Genomic DNA, 17,411 nt, shown 5'->3' on the forward strand with positions numbered 1-17,411 from the left:
CTGAACACCCAACCTGGTCCCAGATCTGTCAGTTCATATCTAGGACATCTAGGACCAGGCTACTGAACACAAGCAGGAATGACAGATAGTGGCATAACACGTTTCCCAGTCAACCACTGCCTGTACTCTGAAGGCCAGAGAGAGGATGTTGTGCGCCTCCCAAATGAGTCCCCGGAGACACAAGGACTACCGTGTTCCTCATGGTAGATTTCATCTCACTCACTATCAGATCAGTTTGGAGGGGGGGAATGAGAGTGGGGAGGAATAGGGATACGATTAGGTTTTAGATCATCCTGAGTTTGTTGATTCTAGATTTTCTGATGTGTGACAATAAATGTATCTTATATCATAGCTTAATTCTAGGCGTCTGAGATCCCGACTAATACATTCCTTTTGAAATCTAACTACAAACACTAAACACTGTCACATTTTGTTTTGTGGGGGGATCTAAAATCATTTTTATGTTGCTGTTTTCAGGGTGGGTCTATATTCTGGCTTTATAGAAGATGAAATGTAGCTGATTCCATCATTCTGAATCAGTGGAAACACAAATAATTGCGAAACTAACTAATAAAGGACATTGTCAGTGAATTTAGGAGAATGTATTTCCCCAGCTATCTGTGTTATCAGTATGGCTAGCATCATGAAAGGTTGTTGACCCGAGAGGCACTGAATAACAATTAGGCTGTCTCACTGGCCACATACAGTGGATTCCCCTCATAGCATCCCTGGCCGGGTTTCTAGCACTGAACAAGACTACACAGGCTTGCGATGTCAATAAAGCCATCACGGGGCGTTTCATATTGGCTTTATGTAGTTTATTACACATTTGGTCATTTCGATTCTTGTTTGTTTCTCTGGGTATATTTGAAATGGCGTCAAAAGTAAAAAATAAATAAATAAAATGTGTTTTTATTGTCACATCTACCAGATAGGTGCAGTGTAATGTGTTGTTTTACAGGGTCAGCCATGATAGGTGCAGTGTAATGTGTTATTTTACAGGGTCAGCCATAGTAGTATGATAGGTGCAGTGTAACGTGTTATTTTACAGGGTCAGCCATGATAGGTGCAGTGTAATGTGTTGTTTTACAGGGTCAGCCATGATAGGTGCAGTGTAATGTGTTGTTTTACAGGGTCAGCCATGATAGGTGCAGTGTAATGTGTTGTTTTACAGGGTCAGCCATAGTAGTATGATAGGTGCAGTGTAATGTGTTGTTTTACAGGGTCAGCCATGATAGGTGCAGTGTAATGTGTTGTTTTACAGGGTCAGCCATGATAGGTGCAGTGTAATGTGTTGTTTTACAGGGTCAGCCATGATAGGTGCAGTGTAATGTGTTGTTTTACAGGGTCAGCCATGATAGGTGCAGTGTAATGTGTTGTTTTACAGGGTCAGCCATAGTATGATAGGTGCAGTGTAATGTGTTGTTTTACAGGGTCAGCCATAGTAGTATGATAGGTGCAGTGTAATGTGTTGTTTTACAGGGTCAGCCATAGCCGCTTTCTTATCTTTACAGTTTTTTGTCTCCATGGAAACCATGGAAACCATGGAAACCATGTACTGTATATCAGTCTGTTTCTTTTCACGAGACACAGAGAAAGACGTAAACAGCAAGAGCCCTGGAAGTAGCCTACTTTCAATTATGCAGAAAATACAGTTGAAGTCGGAAGTTTACATGCACCTTAGTGTGTTTCAAAATTCCAGACATTTAATCCTAGTAAAAATTCCCTGTCTTAGGTCAGTTAGTATCACCACTTTGTTTTAAGAATGTGAAATGTCAGAATAATAGTAGAGAGAGAATTATTTATTTCAGCTTTTATTTCTTTCATCACATTCCCAGTGGGTCAGAAGTGTACATACACTCAATTAGTATTTGGTACCATTGCCTTTAAATTGTTTAACTTGGGTCAAACATTTCTGGTAGCCTTCCACAAGCTTCCCACAATAAGTTGGGTGAATTTTGGCCCATTCCTCCTGACAGAGCTGGTGTAACTGAGTCAGGTTTGTAGGCCTCCTTGCTCGCACACGATTTTTCAGTTCTGCCCACAAATGTTCTATAGGATTGAGGTCAGGGCTTTGTGATGGCCACTCCAATACCTTGACTTTGTTGTCCTTAAGCCATTTTGCAACAACTTTGGAAGTATGCTTGGGGTCATTGTCCATTTGGTAGACCCATTTGCGACCAAGCTTTAACTTCCTGACTGATGTCTTGAGAGCTTCAATATATCTACAAAAATTTCCTTCCACATGATGCCATCTATTTTGTGAAGTGCACCAGGCCCTCCTGCAGCAAAGCACCCCCACAGCATGATGCTGCCACCCCCGTCCTTCACGGTTGGGATGTTGTTCTTCGGCTTGCAAGCCTTCCCCTATTTCCTCCAAACATAACAATGGTCATTATGGCCAAACAGTTATATTTTTGTTTCATCAGACCAGAGGACATTTCTCCAAAAAGTAAGATCTTTGTCCCCATGTGCAGTTGCAAACCGTAGTCTGGCTTTTTTATGGCGGTTTTGGAACAGTGGCTTCTCCTTTGCTGAGCGGACTTTCAGGTTATGTCGATATAGGACTAATTTACTGTGGATATACAGTGGGGAGAACAAGTATTTGATACACTGCAGATTTTGCCGGTTTTTCTACTTACAAAGCATGTAGAGGTCTGTAATTTTTATCATAGGTACACTTCAACTGTGAGAGATGGAATCTAAAACAAAAATCCAGAAAATCACATTGTATGATTTTTAAGTAATTAATTTGCATTTTATTGCATGACATAAGTATTTGATACATCAGAAAAGCAGAACTTAATATTTGGTACATAAACCTTTGTTTGCAATTACAGAGATCATACATTTCCTGTAGGTCTTGACCAGGTTTGCACACACTGCAGCAGGGATTTTTTGCCCACTCCTCCATTCAGACCTTCTCCAGATCCTTCAGGTTTCGGGGCTGTCGCTGGGCAATACGGACTTTCAGCTCCCTCCAAAGATTTTCTATTGGGTTCAGGTCTGGAGACTGGCTAGGCCACTCAAGAACCTTGAGATGCTTCTTACGGAGCCACTCCCTGGCTGTGTGTTTCGGGTCGTTGTCATGCTGGAAGACCCAGCCACGACCCATCTTCAATGCTCTTACTGAGGGAAGGAGGTTGTTGGCCAAGATCTCGCGATACATGGCCCCATCCATCCTCCCCTCAATACAGTGCAGTCGTCCTGTCCCCTTTGCAGAAAAGCATCCCCAAAGAATGATGTTTCCACCTCCATGCTTCACAGTTGGGATGGTGTTCTTGGGGTTGTCCTCATCCTTCTTCTTCCTCCAAACACGGCGAGTGGAGTTTAGACCAAAAAGCTCTATTTTTGTCTCATCAGACCACATGACCTTCTCCCATTCCTCCTCTGGATCATCCAGATGGTCATTGGCAAACTTCAGACAGGCCTGGACATGCGCTGGCTTGAGCAGGGGACCTTGCGTGCGCTGCAGGATTTTAATCCATGACGGCGTAGTGTGTTACTAATGGTTTTCTTTGAGACTGTGGTCCCAGCTCTCTTCAGGTCATTGACCAGGTCCTGCCGTGTAGTTCTGGGCTGATCCCTCACCTTCCTCATGATCATTGATGCCCCACGAGGTGAGATCTTGCATGGAGCCCCAGACCGAGTGTGATTGACCGTCATCTTGAACGTCTTACATTTTCTAATAATTGCGCAAACAGTTGTTGCCTTCTCACCAAGCTGCTTGCCTATTGTCCTGTTGCCCATCCCAGCCTTGTGCAGGTCTACAATTGTATCCCTAATGTCCTTACACAGCTCTCTGGTCTTGGCCATTGTGGAGAGGTTGGAGTCTGTTTGATTGAGTTTGTGGACAGGTGTCTTTTATACAGGTAACAAGTTCAAACAGATGCAGTTAATACAGGTAATGAGTGGAGAACAGGAGGGCTTCTTAAAGAAAAACTAACAGGTCTGTGAGAGCCGGAATTCTTACTGGTTGGTAGGTGATCAAATACTTATGTCATGCAATAAAATGCAAATTAATTACTTAAAAATCATACAATGTGATTTTCTGGATTTTTGTTTTAGATTCCGTCTCTCACAGTTGAAGTGTACCTATGATAAAAATGACAGACCTCTACATGCTTTGTAAGTAGGAAAACCTGCAAAATCGGCAGTGTATCAAATACTTGTTCTCCCCACTGTAGATACTTTTGTACCTGTTTCCTCCAGCATCTTAACAAGGTCCTTTGCTGTTGTTCTGGGATTGATTTGCACGTTTCGCACCAAAGTAAGTTCATCTCTAGGAGACAGAATGCGTCTCCTTCCTGAGTGGTATGACGGCTGCGTGGTCCCATGGTGTTTATACTTGTGTACTATTGTTTGTACAGATGAACGTCGTACCTTCAGGCATTTGGAAACTGCTCCCAAGGATGAGCCAGACTTGTGGAGGTCTACACATTTTTTTCTGTGGTCTTGGGTGATTTATTTTGCTTTCCCATGATGTCAAGCAAAGAGGCACTGAGTTTGAAGGTTGGCCTTGAAATATATCCACAGGTACACCTCCAATTGACTCAAATGATGTCAATTAGCCTATCAGAAGCTTCTAAAGCCATTACATCGTTTTCTGGAATTTTCCAAGCTGTTTAAAGGCACAGTCAACTTAGTGTATGTAAACTTCTGACCCACTGGAATTGTGATACAGTGAATTATAAGTGAAATAGCTGTCTGTAAACAATTGTTGGAAAAATTACTTGTGTCATGCACAAAGTAGATGTCATAACCGACGTGGAGTGGTTGAATAAACGAGTTTTAATGACTCCAACCTAAGTGTATGTAAACTTCCGACTTCAACTGTAGGTTCACACCATGCTAGTCCAAATTATTACCATATAACAAATTATTATGTTTTAACAATAATTCTTAATATCAATTTCTAATATACTTCCCAATTTCTGTTCACATCGCTCTGTGTAGCATCCTTCTTGCATCGCACCAATATGGATTCAAGATTCACTGCTGCAACGACACACAGACATAAACACAAAAACAAAAACAATGCTCCACAGTGGCAGTTCCATCTTCCTCCTATTATTTTTAACACTCCTACCGTGGGACAAATATATACAGTGGGGAAAAAAAGTATTTAGTCAGCCACCAATTGTGCAAGTTCTCCCACTTAAAAAGATGAGAGAGGCCTGTAATTTTCATCATAGGTACACGTCAACTATGACAGACAAAATGAGAAAATAAATCCAGAAAATCACATTGTAGGATTTTTAATGAATTTATTTGCAAATTATGGTGGAAAATAAGTATTTGGTCACCTACAAACATGCAAGATTTCTGGCTCTCACAGACCTGTAACTTCTTCTAGAAGAGGCTCCTCTGTCCTCCACTCGTTACCTGTATTAATGGCACCTGTTTGAACTTGTTATCAGTATAAAAGACACCTGTCCACAACCTCAAACAGTCACACTCCAAACTCCACTATGGCCAAGACCAAAGAGCTGTCAAAGGACACCAGAAACAAAATTGTAGACCTGCACCAGGCTGGGAAGACTGAATCTGCAATAGGTAAGCAGCTTGGTTTGAAGAAATCAACTGTGGGAGCAATTATTAGGAAATGGAAGACATACAAGACCACTGATAATCTCCCTCGATCTGGGGCTCCACGCAAGATCTCACCCCGTGAGGTCAAAATGATCATAAGAACGGTGAGCAAAAATCCCAGAACCACACAGACCTAGTGAATGACCTGCAGAGAGCTGGGACCAAAGTAACAAAGCCTACCATCAGTAACACACTACGCCGCCAGGGACTCAAATCCTGCAGTGCCAGACGTGTCCCCCTGCTTAAGCCAGTACATGTCCAGGCCCGTCTGAAGTTTGCTAGAGTGCATTTGGATGATCCAGAAGAGGATTGGGAGAATGTCATATGGTCAGATGAAACCAAAATATAACTTTTTGGTAAAAACTCAACTCGTCGTGTTTGGAGGACAAAGAATGCTGAGTTGCATCCAAAGAACACCATACCTACTATGAAGCATGGGGGTGGAAACATCATGCTTTGGGGCTGTTTTTCTGCAAAGGGACCAGGACGACTGATCCGTGTAAAGGAAAGAATGAATGGGGCCATGTATTGTGAGATTTTGAGTGAAAACCTCCTTCCATCAGCAAGGGCATTGAAGATGAAACGTGGCTGGGTCTTTCAGCATGACAATGATCCCAAACACACCGCCCGGGCAACGAAGGAGTGGCTTCGTAAGAAGCATTTCAAGGTCCTGGAGTGGCCTAGCCAGTCTCCAGATCTCAACCCCATAGAAAATCTTTGGAGGGAGTTGAAAGTCCGTGTTGCCCAGCGACAGCCCCAAAACATCACTGCTCTAGAGGAGATCTGCATGGAGGAATGGACCAAAATACCAGCAACAGTGTGTGAAAACCTTGTGAAGACTTGTGTCATTGCCAACAAAGGGTATATAACAAAGTATTGAGAAACTTTTGTTATTGACCAAATACTTATTTTCCACCATAATTTGCAAATAAATTCATAAAAAATCCTACAATGTGATTTTCTGGATTTTTTTTCCTCATTTTGTCTGTCATAGTTGACGTGTACCTATGATGAAAATTACAGGCCTCTCTCATCTTTTTAAGTGGGAGAACTTGCACAATTGGTGGCTGACTAAATACTTTTTTTTCCCCACTGTAAAACAAATCTCCCTTCTACTACTGTCCCCTCCATCGAGGTAGTCAGCAACACCTAGTACTAACCACTCCACCTAGTACTAACCACTCCACCTAGTACTAACCACTCCACCTAGTACTAACCACTCCACCTAGTACTAACCACTCCACCTAGTACTAACCACTCCACCTAGTACTAACCACTCCACCTAGATTCTTTCCAGCTCTGACTTCTATAGTCCTCCACTGCCACGTAGTCACCCCAGATTCTCCTTTCATGTTGGCAGAGTTGCCTTCACCTTTTTGAAAGAGAAGTCTGCATAACATTGTTAGTTGAGACACAATATGCTACTTTACACCGTCTTCTTCTCAATCAGGAAAAGCCTCTATTAGGAAATGCACATTCTTGCATCTTGTTATAGTCACTAGTTTCCATTGACTCCACTACATTCTACCTTATACCACAAATACATTTTCACCTAAAACATTTAAATCTAACCCATAACACATTAATTACTACTGCTCATAGTCTTACTACAATATGCAAATGTACCAATAAATCCTCTTACCATCATTACTACACCCTTTTCTGAACACATGAGTCACAATGTGATTCATGCTTTCAAAAACAAAAACACCAACATTGTTTATTAAACTATAATAAAAATGAAATTAAAAATGACAACATTTGATAATACCTGAACTTACTTCTATCCCGTAAAGTAATCCAAGATTAGTACAATTAACTAGCAACAGGTATCCTTCATTCATGGAATAGCTCCCTCTCTCTTTTGTTATTTTATGGTTCGAATCACATATATTATTACCGAATTATAAACTTCTTCACAATTTTAAGGTTTATAAATTACCCTCAACTCGGTAAAATAAACTATCTTAAAATCCTCATCTCATTGTCTTTAGAATTACCAGTGTGGATGATCAAATCACACTAGGGCGGCAGGTAGCTTAGTGGTTAAGAGCGTTGTGCCAGTAACCGAAAAGTCGCTGGTTCTAATCCCCGAGCCGACTAGGTGAAAAATCTGTCGATGTGCCCTTGAGCAAGGCACTTAACCCTAATTGCTCCTGTAAGTTGCTCTGGATAAGAGCGTCTGCTAAATGACTAAATAAAACTAGAAAGTCAGAACAGAGTTCAGAGGTCATTGAAATCATTCAACAAAATGTTCCATCTTATAGTATACTAATCATTACCAACTTTCAAAACATTTCATAAATGTTACTTATCCCAAGTGTACATTAAGTCCTCATGACATTTATTCTCATAAGAAATCATGTAAAAAAGAAAGAAACTTCATAAAATTCACTGTGTGTGCTCCTTTAAGACTTATCACCTTTGACCTGTTGAAAACCCGCTAAAATCAAAATAACAACCCTTTATAAACATCATACTAGGTGTGTTGTGTTTTATTTGAAAAACACAATTGAAAAACAACAAACAAAAATAGTCAGGCCTTAGTTAATTTGGTAGCTCCCTTTTACGACCTAATACTGCCTAACTCCACTAAACTGCGCCCCCTAGCCCTGGGCAACATTCCAATGAGATAAGGAAATCCCCTTTCTCCTGGAAGAGAAATTATACATTTTGTTAACATTCAATTACAAACAGTAATCCAAAGACAGTAATTACACACAAAACATTATACAGATATACACAGTCCTATCTCATCAATAATCGTTTGTATCAATCTAATTCCTCATAACTCCTCCATAAAAATATTATATAAAATCTCTCAAAAGATGAAAACCACTCAAATTTCACTTAGTACTGTATGATGGTCATCTGGCTCATGTGCTGTTTCAAGTAAATGTTTAAGAGGTAAGGGAGCATGCTAGTAGATACCATAGACTTCCAGTCATTGCGCTAACGCTAGTTAGCATTGACTCGTAAAACTACGTCTAACTTCCTTCATACTGGACACAGAGACATAAGAATGGTATCCACAAGTTCATCTGACTCTGGGGAAGTATATTTTTTTTATTTTACCAGGCAAGTTGACTGAGAACACATTCTCATTTACAACAATGACCTGGGGAATAGTTACAGGGGAGATGAATGAGTCATTTGGAAGCTGGGGATGATTAAGTGGCCATGATGGTGTGAGGGCCAGATTGGTAATTTAGCCAGGACACCGGGGTTAACACCTCTACACTGGGGTTAACACCCCTACTCTTACGATAAGTGCCATGGGATCTTTAGTGACCACAGAGAGTCAGGACACCTGTTTAACGTCCCATCCGAAAGTCGGCACCCTACACAGGGCAATGTCCCCAATCACTGCCCTGGGGCAATGTCCCCAATCACTGCCCTGGGGCAATGTCCCCAATCACTGCCCTGGGGCAATGTCCCCAATCACTGCCCTGGGGCATTGGGATATTTTATTTTAGACCAGAGGAAAGAGTGCCTCCTACTGGCCCTACAAAACACCACTTCCAGCAGCATCTGGTCATGGCTGCTTCTCGCCCGATGCAAAGATCCCGTAGTGAACCAGGGCAGCGATGAGGAACACCCACTGCCACTCCTCTCGAGTCTGGGGACAGAAAACATGAAGTGATGAAGAGGACCACATGAAGTGACGACAGAACACAGGAAATGACGACAGAACACAGGAAGTGATGATAGACGGTGTGCACGCATGATTGTAAATCTCTTTGGATAAAAGCATCTGCTATATGTCATATATTATTATTCATATCTATTATTATTGTAAGTCCCATTCCTAAAATATGAGGAATATGGATATTACTGGATCAACAAACACTAAAAATGAATAAATAGACGATCTTGTCTCAAAGGTATCCCCCTAGAACAGGTGTACTGTAAGTATTTTAATAATTATAAACGACGATTTAGCCAGGCTAGTCCATTCAGTAACAATTGGCACTGTTTTCCAGGTGATGAACATACCATACAGATAGAAGATGGAGGACCAGCCAGAGTACTGGACCAGGATCCCAGCCAGAGTACTGGACCAGGATCCCAGCCAGAGTACTGGACCAGGATCCCAGCCAGAGTACTGGACCAGGATCCCAGCCAGAGTACTGGACCAGGATCCCAGCCAGAGGCATGGCTATCAGAGCACCAGGTGGTGGTGGCCAGATGGCTCCGCTCCAGTGGTGGGGCCCACTTACTCCAGATACCATGACAGGCTCGGTAGGTCACTCCCTACACACAAACACATTACATATAATATAGTATAACATACAGTGGGGTCCGGAATGATTGGATCCCTTGATAAGGAGAAACAAAAAATAATGTATAAAATAAATAATACAAATACTGAGCTATGCTAGAAAAATAAAAAAAATAAAAAATTAAATGTACACTAATACAAATACTCCAACCCCCTCCCCTTTTCAATACTCCAGCCCCCTCCCCTTTTCAATACTCCAGCCCCCTCCCCTTTTCAATACTCCAGCCCCTCCCCTTTTCAATACTCCAGCACCCTCCCCTTTTCAATACTCCAGCACCCTCCCCTTTTCAATACTCCAGCACCCTCCCCTTGTGAGGATAATGGCCCTGAGCCTTTTTCTAAAATGTTTTATGAGATTGGAGAACACATTGGGAGGGATCTTAGACCGTTCCTCCATACAGAATCTTTCCAGATCCTTGATATCCTTTGTCTGTGCTTATGGACTGCCCTCTTCAATTCAAACCACTGGTTTTTAATGGGGTTCAAGTCCAGGGCCTGAGATGGCCATTGCAAAATGTTGATTTTATGGTCAATTGACCATTTCTTTGTGGATTTTGATGTGTGCTTGGGATTATTGTCTTGCTGGAAGGTTCACTTGTGGCCAAGTTTCAGCCTTCTGGCAGAGGCAACAAGGTTTTTGGCTAAAATGTCCTGGTACTGGGTAAAGTTCATGATGCCGTTGACCTTAATCAACACTCTTTAAACTCAGGAAGGATTAAAGGACATTGTAGATTGACTGTGACAATCTGTTGATAGGACAGACAGACAGACAGACAGACAGACAGACAGACAGACAGACAGACAGACAGACAGACAGACAGACAGACAGACAGACAGACAGACAGACAGACAGACAGACAGACAGACAGACAGACAGACAGACAGACAGACAGACAGACAGACAGACAGACAGACAGACAGACAGACAGACAGACAGACAGACAGACAGACAGACAGACAGACAGACAGACAGACAGACAGACAGACAGACAGACAGACAGACAGACAGACAGACAGACAGACAGACAGACGAAGACAGACAGACAGACAGACAGACAGACAGACAGACAGACAGACAGACAGACAGACAGACAGACAGACAGACAGACAGACAGACAGACAGACAGACAGACAGACAGACAGACAGACAGACAGACAGACAGACGAGACAGACAGACAGACAGACAGACAGACAGACAGACAGACAGACAGACAGACAGACAGACAGACAGACAGACAGACAGACAGACAGACAGACAGACAGACAGACAGACAGACAGACAGACAGACAGACAGACAGACAGACAGACAGACAGACAGACAGACAGACAGACAGACAGACAGACAGACAGACAGACAGACAGACAGACAGACAGACAGACAGACAGACAGACAGACAGACAGACAGACAGACAGACAGACAGACAGACAGACAGACAGACAGACAGACAGACAGACAGACAGACAGACAGACAGACAGACAGACAGACAGACAGACAGACAGACAGACAGACAGACAGACAGACAGACAGACAGACAGACAGACAGACAGACAGACAGACAGACAGACAGACAGACAGACAGACAGACAGACAGACAGACAGACAGACAGACAGACAGACAGACAGACAGACGGCAGGCTGTTAGGTCGCCCCTATAGAGGAACACATATAGGACATTATATTAAAGAATGACCATGGCAATCTGTTGATACGACTGCACAACCGATCAACCAACCGACTGACCAACCGACTGACCGAACAACTGACCGATCAACCAACTGACCGACCAACCAACTGACCGACCAATTGACCGACCGACCAACTGAGCAACCAACTGACCGACCATCTGACCAACCAACTGACCGACCAACTGCCGACCAACTGATCGACCATCTGACCAACCAACTGACCGACCATCTGACCAACCAACTAACCATCCATCTGAACAAACCAACTGACCAACCAACCAATCGACCAACTGACCAACCAACTGCCGACCAACTGCCGACCAACTGATCGACCATCTGACCAACCAACTGACCAACCGACCAACTGACCGATCATCAAACAGAGTGGGCCATGAAATGGTCATTCAGTAACTCATTCATTCCCCTCTTTTATTTTATTTTATCATTTTATTTTATTCCTACATTAAAACGACGTGGACAATTTCCAAACTACTTAACCAAATAGGATTTAATATCCTCAAACCACAATTCAGTATTAAATCCAATTAGGACCAGTGAATGTAAAATGGCACTGCCACGCAAGCTGCCAGTTTCTCTCATTAGTGAAATACAAGAAAGATAAATTAGATCTACTCACAAACAAACTGACATGACCCATTTGTGGAACTTCCCTGATATGGATAAATGGGTTGAGGTGGGACTGCATGCTGCATCCCATTTGGCACCCTATTCCCCATATAGTGCATTATGGGCCCTGGTCAAAAGAAGGGAATAGGATGCAATTTGGGATGTAACCTGAGACTGAGTCAGCCAGGGCAGATTCAAGCTGACCACCCTACTTCGCCAACAAAAAAAGAGAATTGCTCCCATTAATTCTCAATTACTCACTAAGTGGCACACAATCAACTATTGATAGACACAAATAGCTCGAGCTTGCTGTGGGAGTCACCCTGAAATGTAATGTTTCATTTGCAGTAATAAGTCGACACACATGGAGCACAGGCTGTTGTCTCTCCATGAAGGGAGGAAGGGAAGGAGGAATGGAGGGATGGAGGGAGGAAGGAGGGAGGAATGGAGGGAGGGAGGGAGGGAGGGAAGGAGGAATGGAGGGATGGAGGGAGGAAGGAGGGAGGAATGGAGGGAGGGAGGGAAGGAGGAATGGAGGGAGGGAGGGAAGGAGGGAGGGAGGGAGGGAAGGAGGAATGGAGGGATGGAGGGAGGGAGGGAAGGAGGAATGGAGGGAGGGAGGGAGGGAGGGAAGGAGGAATGGAGGGATGGAGGGAGGAAGGAGGGAGGAATGGAGGGAGGAAGGAGGGAGGGAGGGAAGGAGGAATGGAGGGAGGAAGGAATGGAGGGAGGGAGGGAAGGAGGAATGGAGGGAGGAAGGAATGGAGGGAGGGAGGGAGGAAGGAGGGAGGAATGGAGGGAGGGAGGGAGGGAGGGATGGAGGGAGGAAGGAATGGAGGGAGGGAGGGAGGAAGGAATGGAGGGAGGGGGGGAGGAATGGAGGGAGGGAGGCCAGAGCTACATTTTCAGGGCTTCTATTCATGAGAACAGGAGGGTTTTAAAGGAACAAAGGAAGAATGGCCTTCAGAGTGTGATAATGGTATTTCACTGCTGCTGCATCATCCTTCCCTCTCCCTCATTCATTCTCTTTGGTTTGAGGAGACATGGGGATGGCCACCACATGGTTCTCTTTTCTTCTGGGATTTTACATTCTATGTGAGCAGACATCTCTCTCTCCCTCCCTCCAAGGTATGCTGTTTGCTCTGATGTTTTCTCTGTTTGCAGAGGATTTTAACATTGTATGCAGGTACACAGATAGAATGATGCTTCATTTTAAAAAATGTGCACATTTTTTTAGGCATAATCTGTGTACCTGTGTAAAGCATAATCTGTGTACCTGTGTAAAGCATAATCTGTGTACCTGTGTAAAGCATAATCTGTGTACCTGTGTAAAGCATAATCTGTGTACCTGTGTAAAGCATAATCTGTGTACCTGTGTAAAGCATAATCTGTGTACCTGTAAAGCATAATCTGTGTACCTGTGTAAAGCATAATCTGTGTACCTGTGTAAAGCATAATCTGTGTACCTGTGTAAAGCATAATCTGTGTACCTGTGTAAAGCATAATCTGTGTACCTGTGTACACAGTAGACTACTGTTTCAGTGCATGACATGATCATGTGTTCCCTATTGGCTATACCCATCATGTGATCTCCTGTCAAAATATGCTGAATAAACATAAAATGTATAGAAATATATAATGTCTCCTACTCCGTGATCTCGCCATCACGGTTGACAACGCCATTGTGTCCTTCTCCCAGAGTGCAAAGAGCCTTGGCGTGACCCTGGACAACACCCTGTCGTTCTTCGCTAACATCAAAGCGGTGACCCGATCCTGCAGGTTCATGCTCTACAACATTCGCAGAGTACGACCCTACCTTACACAGGAAGCGGCACAGGTCCTAATCCAGGCACTTGTCATCTCCCGTCTGGATTACTGCGACTCGCTGTTGGCTGGGCTCCCTGCCTGTGCCATTAAACCCCTTCAATTTATCCAGAACGCCGCAGCCCGTCTGGTGTTCGACCTTCCCAAGTTCTCTCATGTCACCCCGCTCCTCTGCACACTCCACTGGCTTCCAGTTGAGGCTCGCATCTACTACAAAACCATTGTGCTTGCCTACGGAGCTGTGAGGGGAACGGCACCTCCTTACCTTCAGGCTCTGATCAGACCCTACACCCAAACGAGGGCACTACGTTCATCCATCTCTGGCCTGCTGGCTCCCCTACCTCTATGGAAGCACAGTTCCCGCTCAGCCCAGTCAAAGCTATCCGCTGCTCTGGCACCCCAATGGTGGAACAAGCTCCCCCACGACGCCAGGACAGCGGAGTCACTGACCACCTTCCGGAGACACTTGAAACCCCACCTCTTTAAGGAATACCTGGAATAGTATAACAGTAATCCTTCTACCCCCCCCACACCACCCCATAAAAAAAGGGTGGTTGTCCCACTGACTATCCTTAATTGAATGCACCAATTTGTAAGTCGCGTCTGCTAAATGACTTAAATGTAAATGTACTGACGCAGAACTAGGGCATCCAATAAGCTGAGTGCTGCATTCTACACTCAGACCTACAGTATTTCACTACAGTAGTTATTATTTAACTGTATTATTGGGAGTAATGAGAAGCAGAAAGGCAGCTTAGTTAGCAGCAGAGATGTGTCCTGTGGAGCGTCCTCATGTTATTGATGGGTATCAAGGCAGCAGAGATGTGTCCTGTGGACCAGTGTCCAGTGTTTTTTACCGGTGTACTTGAGATACCCGGATGTATTGCAATATACTGAACAAGCCTCGTTATTTAACATTCAAACAATGGCTAGCCCAAACACTCTATGAACAAAGGGGGAAAACACCGTTTTGTAATTTACATTTTCAGTCATTTAGCAGACGCTCTTATCCAGCGCGACTTACAGGAGCAATTAGGGTTAAGTGCCTTGCTCAAGGGCACATCGACAGATTTTTCACCTAGTCGGCTCGGGGATTAGAACCAGCGACCTTTCGGTTACTGGCACAACGCTCTTAACCACTAAGCTACCATGCAGGTCTACATTGGCAGCCCTAGCATATACATTAAATGAATATTGTGCTTTAAACCAAAGAGTATGTAAAATATAGGGCCTGGAAATGATGTTCAAGATTCCTATCAACAAAACCGTTTCATTATTATCATAGTTAATCTGCAGCAAAACGATTGTAGCCTATTTTCTCTCCATTTAACACTTTTGTCTCATTTAAAACGTCAAATAATCAAGAAATTTGAAACATTATGCAGTCTAAAATTCTGAGTAGGGACCAAATATCTGTAGCCTACTGAAATAAAATGTGTTTATTTCAGCTGAAGCTTAGTTTACGGTAGCTGACTAAACTCCACTTCATGGTGAAGGAATTTTCGGATGAACTCCAGCCTTTGTGGAATTCAGCTCCGAATACATCGATTCACCCAAGGTCAATACTTCAAAAAATGTAAATTATGAAACGGTTACCGTGTACCTATGTTTGTCCTCTGTAGTTACATGCTTTCCTTTGTTCGCTGAAATCCACACTTTTTCCAAAAACGTTAATCGAATATAACCACCGACTGCTTGCTCATTGCTATTAGCTCTAAGACGGCAACTCAGTGCAAATGCGCATGTGCCAATTAAATCTCATCAAGGAAACAGTCGGTGATTGTATTTCATTAATGTCTATTTAAAAAGTAAGGACAAACATAGGTAAGCCTTTTATAATACTTTTTTTTTTGTAAGTATTGACCTTGGGTGAATGATGTAGTCGGAGCTGAATTCCACAAAGCCTGGTCTGTTGGTGTGGTTCATCAGAAAACTCCTTCACCATGGAGTGGTTTAGTCAGCTATGTTTAGGGGTAACATTTGAAGGTGAGAACAGACAGATTTTAAAGCAACAATTGGTGATACAAAAAAAAAATGATAGGCATATTTATTTCTTTTTTATCTGTCTATCTGTGCAGTCTAAACATGTGCACACGAGTGCGCATAACACGTATGGCGTTACTAAATACTACCCGTTGCCATGCCTCCCGCCGAATAAAATCCCATTTGACACAGTAGTCCTGCAGGAGGTCATTAACACGCCTCGCGGGCACAAATAGAATCCCCAATATCTGGCGCGAGGTCAGACTGCACTCCGGCTCGGCACCGTAAACCCACCGGTCTGACAATTCATCTGGCTTTAGCCAGTGTCTGCTTCAAACGGAAACCTCTTCTGTGGTTAGAGACATCTTACAGGTAGATAATATCAACAAACAAAAAAAGTAGGCTAGTTGAATAGAATAGAGCTTCACCGCAGTAGGCTATAGAATAGAATTGAAAAGAATGTAACTTTATTAGGCCTACTTATTTTTCTCAAAAGGAACTTTAGAATCCTAGGTATAGGCCTAATAATAGATACATGTTATACTATGTATTCAACATTCTGCAGATGATATATTTACCCGTTCGCTGCTAGTCGTGAGCATATCCACCCTCCCGGTATTTGTGTGACGATGTAGCCCCAGAAGAACGAACCGTGGATCATCCCCACCATCTCAGGATCCCAGCTGAACTTTGCTTTCTTCCCAAAATCAAACATGTTATATTTACCTCATTTAGCAGACGCTCAGGAGCAATTAGGGTTAAGTGCCTTGCTCAAGAGCACATCGGAAGATTTTTCACCTAGTCGGCTCGGGGAATAGAACCAGCGACCTTTCGGTTACTGGCACAACGCTCTTAACCACTAAGCTACCTGCCGCCCCTAGAGCAAACAATAACCCATAGAAACACCAGCCAACAGCCACCACATTAGTTATCTATTTGTAATGATACCATATGCATAACAATGTCTTAATTGTGTGTGTTTTTTTATCAACATCATCAAGCAAAATCGTGCGGCAGGTAGCAGATAATACTCTCGTTTTATTTCCACAATTCCACATCAGGCTAAGGGGATATTGGATGGCTAACTAAAGAAGCAGCCTAAGCTTTGACATCTTGGGCAAATAATCAAGAAATGTCGATTATTATAAGGCCATTCTGAACAATAATTTTGCTTAATATTTAATAGGCGAACAGAAATGGCTGGAAAAACACCAGATCAGCAATTCCAAATATTCATTTGAGAATTTAAGTTTAAGCCTAACAAACATTACGACTGCAAGGCTTGTGTAGGCTATGGTGTCCGTTGGATGATTCATTCAATTAGAATCTCTCCTTGGTATCTCAGAGCCTTAGAGGAAGGGGGCGGGGACTGGGTCATTCCATTCCAGATGTCACCCTATTCACCTGCACGAC

The 17,411-nt window shown here is 43.2% G+C and overlaps 1 long non-coding RNA gene across 1 annotated transcript; it reads right to left on the bottom strand.

The window, feature by feature from the left end:
- Positions 1-9,064: 9,064 nt before the first annotated feature.
- On the bottom strand, positions 9,065-15,714 carry LOC121531271. Its single transcript, XR_005994110.1, has 3 exons — positions 15,619-15,714; positions 9,589-9,846; positions 9,065-9,211 (listed from the first exon to the last, which is right to left on the bottom strand). It is a non-coding gene; the product is annotated as an uncharacterized LOC121531271 (long non-coding RNA).
- Between the last annotated feature and the right edge of the window lie 1,697 nt (positions 15,715-17,411).

Source organism: Coregonus clupeaformis, unplaced genomic scaffold (genome assembly GCF_020615455.1).
Source record: "Coregonus clupeaformis isolate EN_2021a unplaced genomic scaffold, ASM2061545v1 scaf0667, whole genome shotgun sequence".
Taxonomy (NCBI): domain Eukaryota; kingdom Metazoa; phylum Chordata; class Actinopteri; order Salmoniformes; family Salmonidae; genus Coregonus; species Coregonus clupeaformis.